The sequence below is a fragment of the Cherax quadricarinatus genome, chromosome 78 (assembly GCF_038502225.1).
Source record: "Cherax quadricarinatus isolate ZL_2023a chromosome 78, ASM3850222v1, whole genome shotgun sequence".
NCBI classification, from domain to species: Eukaryota; Metazoa; Arthropoda; class Malacostraca; order Decapoda; family Parastacidae; genus Cherax; species Cherax quadricarinatus.
In genome coordinates, this window is record NC_091369.1 from 3390487 (window position 1) to 3400947 (window position 10461).

Below are 10461 nucleotides of genomic sequence, written 5' to 3' on the forward strand. Positions count from 1 at the left end.
TGGCTGTCGTAATTCCCTCTGCCACCTCAGCAGTTTCAAAATATAGGATTTGATTATCATCATCAGACTACCTGACAATTCAGGATCCAAAAATCAATTTACTCAGCATGCAAAAGAACACAGGGAAAGTTGAATGTTCCTTTACATCTTTTATTGCTTGTTCATGATTTTTGCTTACTCCATTCTAGACATGGGAATTGTTACAAGTGAGAGTGTGGGGGTGGTTCAGTGAAGGAGCAATTCCTCCACTCTCCCACACACAGCACACCTCAAACTTAAACCTTGATCATGTGGGTTTAGCACTTAAGTTTTGATTATAATAAACATTGATCATGAGTTGCAAGTTAATTAATTGTAAACACCTAGTAAGTTGAATGCCAAATCTAAGATTGTAGTTTAGAGTGTCAAGTTAAATTAGGAATATAGGCATAAGTGCAACCATTCTCTTCTCTGCAGACCAATAACATGGCAGCTGTTCCACGGAGTTAGAGATTCAAATCTCGAGCACCCAAGGAGTCGGTTCAGTGGCTCATTTGTTCCAGACTAGATAATAATCCTTCCAGAGATCTGTTATTGGCTCAGCCTCCTCAGATAAGCTAAAAGTAACAAATTTTGGCCTAGACATTAGAGTGGGTCTGTGGTGAGTGTAAATACATAGTAAAACAACAGATCATGCCTCCCTCCCCTGCAGTTCATGATTGAAAGAAGAAACTTCTGACCTAATGTTCAGTTTAAAATAGTGACTAAAAGGTGTTTCTTGGTATTATTTGATAGAATGAAAGACATACTACTAACATAAAGATGTTAGGTAAAAGGATATGTGCCACTAATGCAACATTTTATTGTGGCAACGTTTCACTCTCCAGCAGCTCGTCAAGCCGTTAAAAACAATACAGGGACACACAGGGTATTTATAGGTATGAGAGTGAGGTGCAAGGCACAATATAATCATTGTAGGTGATAGTAGTAGTAATACTAGTATTAGTGATTACAGAACCCAATTTTTGAAGTCAAATGCCTTGAATCGTTAATCACTATTTCTAACACAGGATAAAGGCAGCTTGGTTATATCTCTAAAGTAAGTATTAGAAAGAGTCCTCCTCAAAGCAATAAACCCTGCCATCACATAGCTGCTGCTGCTGCTACTACTACCACCACAGTACTATTACAACTACTGCCTATAATGATTTTATTGTGCCTTGCACCCCTCTTCAAGGGGGGGCTCCTTGGCATGGTGAAGAGGATCTTGGTCTGAGGAATTAGCCCTGTCTGTCTTCTTCCTCAGACCGAACCTAATTACCCCCCATTCTCCCCTCCCCTCTCCCATCCTCCCCTTTTTCCATTCCTCCTCCTCCTCCCCACCCCTCCCTTTTGCCCTTCCTCTTTTTGGCCTTTGGGATTTCTCCCACAGGCGAGCTAGTTCCTAGGTAGGGGAAAGGACACCGGGGTCCATCCCATTCCGTTGAGGTTCTTGGCGGTGGCGTAGTTTGCCGTGGAATCTGGATTACCTGGGGATGTTCCGATCCCTCTCCGGTATCCCGGAGTAGCTTTGGGTGTCTTTCGGGTGATGGGTGTATCTCAGGAAGCCACCTTTCGGATTCTGGGGGTGGTGGCCGAAGGAGGTATACTTTGTGGCGGATATCCGGCCGCCCTCTCTTTTGTCCACCGAGGTAGCTCGGCAGATGTGAGGTTGCTATCCCGGATTGCTGGTTTACTGGCATGAAGGGTAGGGTATGGCACGGGTTCCATGCTGCATCTGCGCTACTAGCGGTGCTGAGGTCCTCTTGGGCGCGGAGGGAGATTTCCGGCCCTTTCATTCCTCCTGGGAACTATTCCTCCCTGCTCCCCCCTTTTTTTTATTGTTTTTTTTTATTTTTCTTTTCTTTTCTTTTTTTTTCTTAAAAACAAAAAGCAAAGGAGTAACCTAACCATGGAGAACCCAATCCATGAACCCACTACCACCGAGCCCCTTCTTGATACCGCACCCCATTCTGACCCTGCCTTGTGTTTAGACCACTCTTCGGACACTCCTGATGCCCCTGTACTTCTTGCTGGTGCTGTTTCCTCACCCGCTTCAGGTACCGGGGCTTCGACTGACTCCTTCGATTTGTCTGAACTCCGCTCTCCTTTGACTATGCTTCCGGCTTCTCCCTCTACGGTACGGCAATTTTCGAATTGCCCGCCCATTTCATGCCGGACCAACTCCGGTCCTACTCCTAAACGCCAGCGTCAATCTCCTGATGATGCTCCTTCGTTACCTTCCCATTCTACTCGGAAAAGACCGACACGTCAAGCACTCCCTCTCCACGCTCAGTTTCGGACCACACAATGGACTAAATTCTTTACTTTAAGACCGACTTCTTCTTCTGCCTACCTTTCTGACCATAGTATTGGCGAAGCTCTCCTACGTCATGTTGGTAGAGATATTTCATTTCATGCTTTCAAGAGCTGTACGCACATCGTCACTGTCCAGAATGCTACCCAAGCTCATGATCTTTCTCTCCTTTCGAATATCGATACTACTCCTATCACTATTGAAAAACATCTTTCTCTCAATTCTTGTAATGGTACTGTCATTCTGCCCCATACCATAGTCCAACAGAATTTCCAGTCATGTGGCAATGACATTTTTGAACAGCTGGAACTCCAGGATCTCCCAATCCTCAAAGTAGACACTTATGTCCTTCCTGCCCGGGGGCGGAGACGTTACCCTTGCAATGTGGCTCGTTTAACTTTTGACAGCTGAGAACTCCTGTCCTCTGTATATGTCGCGGGACATCGGTTACAAGTACGAAAGGTGATACCTACACCGCAACAATGTAGAAATTGCTGGCGTTTTGGTCACCCAGCGAAATATTGCAGATCTATGGTTGAATGCCCAGTCTGTGGTGCCGACGACCATTCTAATACATCTTGCAGTCAACCTCCATGTTGCCTTAATTGGAATGAAGCTCACCCTTCGTACTCCCGCCGTTGCCAGGTCTACTTAAATGAACGTGAAATCCGTTGCCTCAAAGAGGCAGGTCTCCCTTATGCTATGGCAGTTACTCATCTCCGCCTCCAAGGGAGACTACCCCGTGTTTCTTATTCTCGTGTTTCCAAACATCCCCCCACTTCTGGGGTCCCATCTTCTGCAGCCTCCTCTGTTGTTACCCCTCCCATAGCCACTCCGGCATCTAATTCTTTTGCTGTCCTTGGCTCTGACGTCCCGACTACAACTCAGTCTGTTCTCACATCTTCGCGTCCTTCCTCACAAGCCCCAGTATCGACAAGACCTCGTACGACACCTAATTCCAATCGCCCCTCTACTTCTCAGAAGTCCAAAAAATCCACATTGCTCAAATCTTCTTTGCCCCTTCCTTCCCTTCTTCCACCTCCACACTTTACCTTTCCAGTCTCTGTACCTAGTTCTTCCCCTCTCTGGCTCTATTACAAGTGTGGAGATTCACCCTCCTCCTCGTACTATGCCTTCCACCCCCGTCCCCTCCCAAGTTTCTCCCTCTTCTGCCACCTCCCAGGTTTCTGCCTCTTCTGTCCCCCCCACACTTCATCTCCAGTCCCTTACACTCTTCCCTCCCCCTCTACTTTGGTACAGTCCATTACTGTCCCAATCTTTACTCACCCTCCTCTTTCTATCTCCAATATGGTCTCCCATACATCTTTGAATTCAGAAACACTTGAAGCCATTTCAGAATATATTGCAGAGACTAAACCTTCAATGGACACTGATTCACTTCCTGTTCCTTCTCTTCCCTCTCCTCCATCTTCACAACCCCATTCTTCGCAACGCTCCGTTCCTTCACTACTTGAACGTCTTCCAATGCCACCACACGTTGACTTTTCTAACCCCTCTAGTCCATAGGTGCCTTTACCTACAGATTCCTGGTATTTTCTTCATCGCCAATCATGGCCTATTTACAGTGGAATATCCGCGGCCTCGGGGGTAATCGGGGTGAGCTTCAGATGTTGCTTTCCAGGTTTTCCCCTGTTGGTGCTTGCTTACAAGAACCAAAATTACACTTGGCTGTTTTCCAACCTATCTCAGGCTATAATTTATTGTATTCTTCGGATCCTTTCTCAGATGGGACCTTTAATGAAAGTGCCCTTCTTCTATGCAATGATATTCCGTACTGTCAACTATTTGTCCATACCTCGCTGCATTACACTGCAGCCCGTATCCACTTGAATAAGTGGTTTACAATATGTTCTTTATATCTCTCTCCTTCTCGAGCATTTTCTATCCCAGACTTTGCCTTTCTTGTTTCATCCTTACCACCACCACTTCTGTTACTTGGTGATTTTAATGCCCACCATTTCCTCTGGGGGGGGGGGGGTCTCATTGTGACTCACGTGGCATCCAGTTGGAGGCTTTTCTCGCCTCTCACCCCCTCCATGTTTTAAATATGGGTACTCCCACCCATTTTGATCCTCGTACTCATACTCTCTCTTGCATCGATCTATCAGTCTGCTCTTCCTCCACTGCACTAGACTTCACCTGGTCTGTTCTACCGGACTTACATGACAACGATCATTTTCCGATCATTCTTACTTCTCCTTCCTATTCACCACCTTTCCGTAGCCCTCGCTGGCAATTTGATCGGACAAATTGGGATCTTTACTCACACCTCACTGCTTTTAGTGAGGTTCCTTCTTCATCCTCCATTGATGAGCTCCTACACATCTTCTCGACATCAGTTTATACCGCAGCTTCTCATTCTATACCCCAAACCTCAGGCAGGCATTCTCAGAAGTGCGTGCCTTGGTGGTCTCCTGCTTGTGCTCGTGCAGTACGTTTGAAACGCGCTGCATGGGGCAGGTACCAGTACAATAGAACCGCTGAGAGACTTCTTGATATCAGAAGCGTGTGATCGCTCGCCGTGTCATCCGTGAAGCTAAACGCACTTGTTGGCGAGACTATGTTTCCACCATCACCTCTGCTTCTTCTATGAGTGCAGTCTGGAAAAAAGTGAGGAAATCGAGTGGTAAATACTCTCCTGACCCGGCTCCTGTTCTACGGGTTGCTGGTGTTGATGTAGCAAACCCTCTCGACGTTGTCATTGAACTTGGCACACATCTGGTCCGTATTTCCCGAGGGCTCCATCTATGCCCCTCGTTTCTTTCCTCAAAGTCTACCAGAGAGTTAGTACCCTTGGACTTTTCTTCTCTCAGAGAAGAACAGTATAATGTGCCTTTTACACTTCAAGAACTGGAGGCAACGCTCTCAGCTTGCCGATCATCGGCAGCTGGGCCCGACGACATTCATATTCGTATACTACAACATTTACATCAGTCAGCCCTTGCAGTCCTATTACGCCTTTACAATCTTATTTGGTCACAAGGAGTTCTTCCACAGCTGTGGAAATCCGCCATTGTTCTCCCTTTCCGCAAACCAGGCACGACGGGACATGAAACCTCCCACTATCGTCCCATTGCTCTTACCAGTGCAGTTTGCAAAGTGATGGAACGCCTAGTAAATAGATGTTTAGTGTGGTATTTAGAGACACACAACAGTCTCTCCACTCATCAATATGGCTTTCGTAAGGGACGTTCTACCATAGACCCCTTACTACGCTTGGATACATGTGTTCGTAATGCCTTTGCAAGTAACCACTCAGTTATTGCCATATTTTTTGACCTTGAGAAGGCATATGACACAACGTGGAGGTATAATATTTTAGCCCAAGCCCACTCCTTAGGCCTTCGAGGCAATCTACCATCCTTCCTTAAGAACTTTTTAACTGACAGGCATTTCCGTGTTCGGGTTAATAAAGTGCTCTCCCCGGACTTTATCCAAGCTGAAGGTGTCCCCCAGGGATGTGTTCTGAGCACAACACTTTTTCTCCTTGCTATTAATGATTTGGCCTCTTGTCTTCCATCAAATATTTGGTCATCACTATGTTGATGACTTCGCTATTGCCTGTGCAGGCGCTGACTGTCACCTTATTACAGTTTCTCTCCAGCATGCAGTCGACCGTGTTTCCAATTGGGCCACCACACATGGGTTTAAATTTTCCAGCACTAAAACCCACCAAATTACTTTCATAGATGCTCTGTCATCTCCGATCATCCTTTGTACCTCTATGGCTCCCGAATCCCAGAACGTGATACAGTCAAGTTTCTGGGCCTCCTCTTTGATCGTAGGTTATCCTGGAAACCTCACATTACCTCTCTGAAGGCAACTTGCCACAGCCGGCTGAACCTCCTTAAAACCCTTGCTCATCTTTCATGGGGAGCTGATCGTCGAACCCTCCTTCGCCTACATTCCACCCTTATCTTATCGAAACTTGATTATGGTGACCAGATCTATTCAGCGGCATCTCCTGCTACTCTCTCTAGCCTTAACCCCATTCATCACCAAGGATTACGTTTATGCCTTGGTGCTTTTCACTCTTCCCCTGTCGAGAGCCTCTATGCAGAAGCGAACGTTCCATCCTTATCCGATCGCCGTGATGCCCATTGCCTTCGCTACTATGTACGCTCTCATGATCTCCGCAATCCTTCCATTTATAGAATGGTCACTGATATTAGTAGACATTCTTTATTTGTTCGCTGCCCCTGTTTACTCCGTCCCTTCTCTCTTCGCCTTCATTCGCTCTTGTCTTCTCTTCAATTACCACCTTTCTATGTACATGTAGCATCTCACTTTTCCCTACCCCCCCTGGGAAGTTCCAGCTGTTCGAGTCTGTTCTTTCTCTCTCCCTTGCTCGAAAGCCCAACTGTCTACGGTCGCTTCCCGCTCTCATTTTCTTGACCACTTTCACTCACAGATGGCTCTAAGTCTTCTGACGGCGTAGGATTCGCAGCAGTGTTTCCGGACAGCGTCGTACAAGGGCATTTACTATCTTCAGCTAGTATTTTTACTGCTGAATTGTATGCCATCCTTACAGCACTTATCCGTATTGCATCTATGCCTGTGTCATCATTTGTGGTTGTCTCAGACTCCCTTAGTGCTTTACAGGCTATACAGAAATTTGATACACCTCACCCCTTAGTCCTCCGTATCCAACTTTGGCTACGCCGCATCTTTACCAAGCATAAAGATATTGTTTTTTGTTGGGTCCCTGGTCATGTTGACGTACAGGGCAATGAACAGGCAGACACTGGTGCGCGGTCAGCAGTACATGACCTACCAGTTTCATGTAGAGGTATTCCATTTACGGACTATTTTGCTGCAATATCTTCCCAACTTCACACCCGTTGGCAACAAAGTTGGTCTACTATGCTCGGCAACAAACTTCAATCTATTAAACCGAGTATAGGTTACTGGCCGTCTTCTTATCACCAGTGTCGAGGTTGGGATACTACCCTCTCCCGTCTTCGCATTGGCCATACTCGTCTTACTCATGGATATCTCATGGAGAGGCACCCTGCTCCTCTCTGTGAGAATTGCCAAGTTCCATTATCAGTCAGCCACATTCTGTTGGACTGCCCACTTTATCAACGAGCACGCAGAATTTACCTCCGTCGTCGTCTTCGCTCTGCTGCTCTCTCTTTACCTTCCCTTCTCGCTGATGGACCCACCTTTCATCCAGACTCTCTCATTGACTTTTTGACAACAACTGACTGACTTCACAAATTCTGATACCTTCAGCCCTTTCTACTTCAATCTCTTGCTACCCCCTACCCCCGTACTATCCCCTGCCCCGCTGTTTTCTGTAACCTACTGATCATCCCTCCTCCCTTCTGCCATCCAATACCCTCGCTTCCTTCCCTACCCTGCAGCGCTGTATAGCCCTTGTGGCTTAGCGCTTCTTTTTGATTATAATAATAATTGGGCAGTGGAATTGGCTTATAATAGGACTCAATGGGCAAAATCTCTGGTTGTAAATTGCACCCAGACTGTCAAGTTTGCACCTGCATAATTCCTTAAGTTTTCCATCAAATTTCGTACTTTTGGTGTCATTACCTTCAGAAAAAGATCTTTGTTTTTAAATTTCCAACATTATCAGTGAAAAGGTCTCTAAATTATAAACATCAATGTGGATCCTAGTTCAGCAGCCCACACTTTAACTAAACCCCCTTTTTTTTGCACACGAGTATTCTAGGTAAGTCAGTATTACCTGTTTGGCATTAGGAATTGCAGAGTTATTGTAAACACTCTGGTGTTACTGATCTTGCCCAAGGGCCAGTTTATGGGTTTACTGTGGTGTGGAGGCCACATCAAGATATACATCTTGAGATGCATCAATCAGTCTACATATTGGTAAGTATGCTGAGGTATAATTTCCTACAGCTGTCTTGAAAAGTCACTTCCACTTTATAGGCTCGACAAGGGATGGTTGGTGTTTAGCTTGGACTTCAATTGGTGCGATAATTAATCATGTAAAGACATTGCCTTGACACAGCAAACCTCAGCAAGAACAATTCTGGATTCAAGACTGTCCAATAAATTGTGTAGTGCTTAGTTTTTGTCAAAAAATCGAGAATTGTCTGTAACAATGCCAGAATTCTGATTTCAGATTTAGTGGACAAAGTTCATAATCAAAGTGCACATGGAATTAATTTCTGACCTCCAATGCCCTAGCAAAGGCAATGCTTCTTAACTGAAAATGACTTGCTGCACAATTTTGACTTTTGTAGAACAGACTCACTTCATACTTCTTTTCTTCAGCATCAGCACCCTTGTGTCACATAGCACTGAATGATCCGTGTGATATCTGTGTATGCATTGTTGTTAACTAGTGTTCTTTAAGTGTTGAAAAGGACAAAGACTCAAACTGATCCTCAACTGTAACCCTTGTCACATGCACTTATTTCCTTTGATGCAATGTATGTCCCACACTGATTTACCATTTTTTTTTAATATAACAGTTAACCCTTAAACTGTCCAAACAAATTTACGTTCACATGTGTAGTGCTCCAAAAGTAGATCTACGTTTTCTTACATATTTTCAAATATAACAAAAAAAAGTAGATCAGAGTTTTTTTTAACACGTTTTCAAATGTAAAAAAAAAAAAGAAAAGATCTACGTTTTTTTACATACAGTGGACCCCCGGTTAACGATATTTTTTTCATTCCAGAAGTATGTTCAGGTGCCAGTACTGACCGAATTTGTTCCCATAAGGAATATTGTGAAGTAGATTAGTCCATTTCAGACCCCCAAACATACACGTACAAACGCACTTACATAATTGGTTGCATTGGGAGATTATCGTTAAGCGGGGGTCCACTGTACTTTCAAATGTTGAAAAAACGTAAATCTACATTTGGACAGTTTAAGGGTTAAATACACTGCTTTGATATTTTTTTGTGTGTGTGTGATAGTACAGTACTGTAACTGCTATAGGATCAGGGGGCAACAGGTAAATTCATATTTCTTTTTTATATAAGTAGTGGCCACTTCAACTGAAATTAGATCAGATTTAACTAGAAAAAATGAGTTTTTGGTTATGCTGTTTAATCAATTTAAAACGGGTAAGTTTTGCTTCTAATTGATATTAAACAAATTTAAAGGAGCAAAGGTGATGTTAATCTGTCATTTAAAAGTTTGTGTTTAAATTTTACTACCAAGCTCTTATTATTTAGCAATAGCTATGTAACTATATGATCTACTTAGCTATTAAGGGATGTGAGTTGCATAATGAACATGAGTATTAACAGAAATAACCAATATCCAGTCCAGCAGGTTGCCACAGTGGTGTATGACCAGTCACTTGATTCAGTGGAGTCAGCTTGCTCATCAAATAGGGCAGGCTCACCTAGATTCCCTCAAAGGAGATTCCTTGATGCTGGTAAGGGATTTTGATCTAAGGAATTGTACTTTTGCTCCCATTCCTTGGATCAAACCTGAATGCCTCCCATTCTCCCAGGTGTTGTATAACACCTACAGGTTTAGACCTCTTCAAGGGGGGCTCCTTGGCGTGGTGAAAAGGCTCTTGGTCTGAGGAATTAGACCTGTCGGTCTCCTTCCTCAGACCGAACCTAATTACCCCCCAATCCTCCGTTCCCTATCCCATCCTCCCCTTTTTCCTTTCCTCCTCCTCCTCCCCACCTGTCCCTTTTGCCCTTCCTTTTTGGCCTTTGGGATTTATTTTTTTTTTTTTCTTTCCCACAGGCACGCTAGTTCCTAGGTAGGGGAAAGGGTACCGGGGTCCATCCCATTCCGTTGAGGTTCTTGGCAGTGGCGTAGTTTGCCGTGGAATCTGGATTGCCTGGGGATGTCCCGATCCCTCTCCGGTATCCCGGAGGGTGGCTTTGGGTGTGTCTCGGGCAACGGGTGTATCTCTGGAAGCCACCTTTCAGATTCCGGGGGTGGTGGCCGAAGGAGGTATGCTTTGTGGCAGATTTCCGGCCGCCCTCTCTTTTATCCACCGAGGTAGCTCGGCAGATGTGAGGTTGCTATCCCGGATTGCCGGTTTACTGGCATGATGGGTAGGGTATGGCACGGGTTCCATGCTGCATCTGTGCTACTTGAGGTGCTGAGGTCCTCTTGGGCGCAGAGGGAGATTTCTGGCTCTTTC